This window comes from Myotis lucifugus, unplaced genomic scaffold (assembly GCF_000147115.1).
Source record: "Myotis lucifugus unplaced genomic scaffold, Myoluc2.0 scaffold_192, whole genome shotgun sequence".
NCBI lineage: Eukaryota > Metazoa > Chordata > Mammalia > Chiroptera > Vespertilionidae > Myotis > Myotis lucifugus.
Window position 1 is genome coordinate 1,803,429 of NW_005871240.1, and position 2,182 is coordinate 1,805,610.

A 2,182-nucleotide genomic window follows, 5' to 3' on the forward strand; every position below is an offset into this window, starting at 1 on the left:
TCTGCTCCCCTTTAGTTTCTTCCCTTTTTCCTTCCAGGGACATGGGACAATCTAAAGGAACTGCCACATCTCAGACATTCTACTTTGAACATCTGCATTGTTGAACCCCAACTAATTCCATGTGGACTCAGTCAGGTAACCAGTTTCCTCCTGGGAGCTAAGTTTTCCTCTCTGCTATCTTATTCAATCAGATAGTGGTTTCCTTACTGACATAATTTTGTGAATCCTCATCCCCTGGTGTCAGCTGTTGAGGAAAGGTCAAACTCCCTTCACATAGTGATATCTATGCCCTTCATTCACCCCCTCCCTTCCACATGCAGGCACAAATGTTTGCTCAGCTGTCAGCCAACACTAGGGCTTATATCTGTAGTTACCATCATTCCCTGGATAGTTCAGAATGCCCAGTTCTCTCTCTTCTACAGATAACTCAGCAAAGTTGTGTAGAGCTTACATAGGAATCTTTTATTTCTGGTTGTAATCTTGAGAAAAGATTTGACTTATTGGGGTAAAAATGGAAGCATAAAATGGTAGAATCAGTTAGACCTTGATTGCTCATGAATATTCACTAAATGCAAAGTGTGTGTAATCATCTAGTACAGACTTATCTCCTGCTACATAGTATAATCTTTACCTGTATTTTGTAAATTTTTACTGCATTATTGTAATTAAACCCAAGTTTTTAAAATTTATCTTCATTGTTGAAAGTATTACAGATGTTCCCCCTTTTTCCCCATTAAAGCATGATGCACAGTAAGACCAATCACTAAAGCACTGAGTATGAAACAAGGAAAAAGTTTATTTCAAGAGGCAGCTCAATGGGAAGACAAGAAGAAAGCTCAAATCTGCCTTTCCTATCCAATTTGAGATGGGTTTTTAAAGGGTTAGGGGACAACAGGTATGGGAAAGCACTGGTGGGGTGAGTTTTAATCGGAGGGCATTGGAGCTTGGCCATTTATAATGGCCCTCAGCACCAGATCTTCCTGGACAATGGACTCTTCACTCTTTGCCTCTGAAAGAGGTTCTGGTGTTTAAGTTCCTATTATGTCTGGGTCCATTGGATCAGTAGGAGTTGGGGGACAAGATTTTGGTTCCAGGTAGAACTAAAAGTCAAAGATCTTTCCTCTGCACGTGTTTTGGTTGCATGACTTGGTATATTTTGATCTGTTGTCTCTGAAAAGCAACTCAGTATTCTGTTAGAAATAGGATAGGACCATTTTGAGCTATTTCTGTGATTACATTATAAGGTTGCTATGTTCATACTGGTTTTACAGATGAATCTGGGGCTCAGAATGCTAAGTACCAAATGGATGTAAAGAATCGTTTTGGAGGTTATTGACTTGGACTGTGATAATGGTTTTACAGACACACACATATGCCCAAACGTATCAAACTGAATGTTTTTAAAACATGCATTTTATTTTATGCCAATTATGCCTCATTAAAGCTGTAAAAAAATAGAATGCTACATAATATGTTTGAGATAGCAGAGACAGAAAACAGTGCTTCTATCTTCTCTCAGAAATGTGTGTCCTACTCATCACACCAGGCAGCAGAGCAGACGGGGAAGAAGGCATGGACTGGCTGGAATGAAAGGGGATGGAATGAAAAGAGATGGAGTGAAAAGGTGTTTTAGTTTTCCCCAGAATACTAGCACCTCCTCCTGATGTGCAAACCAATTTAAGAAAATGAAGCCAAACTGTGGTACTTGGATCCCAAGTTGCCCAGGTGGATCCTTTTCTGTCATTTGTTTGTGGAGATAGAGATGCTGGTGGCATTGGCAGGTTCATCCCCAATGAGGTGTCTTCTAAAAAAGAAAATTCTGTGCTACAGCCTCAGACCACATCTCAAGCACAGAGGCAGATGTTAGTCAAAGGAGACTGGGATGACCATCAGCCTTGGATAGAGAAATATGCAAACTCAAAACAGCTGAGCTGTCACCTCTGTTCTGGCTCAGGCTGTGAGGGTCTCATTAGAGGTCTAACTCTGTAGCACATGTAGTAGATGCTCAATAATTATTTTTGGAACAAATGATGGAATGACTCGCCAATCCTAAAAGAATTAAGTCCAGTGGCTCTTTTACCATTAGATTTATATTCTAAAGTTACAACGCAATAGATGCGGTGCAATATTTATTTTGGAAAAAGGTAGAGATGAATGTCCAAACTAAAGTGTGGAGATGATG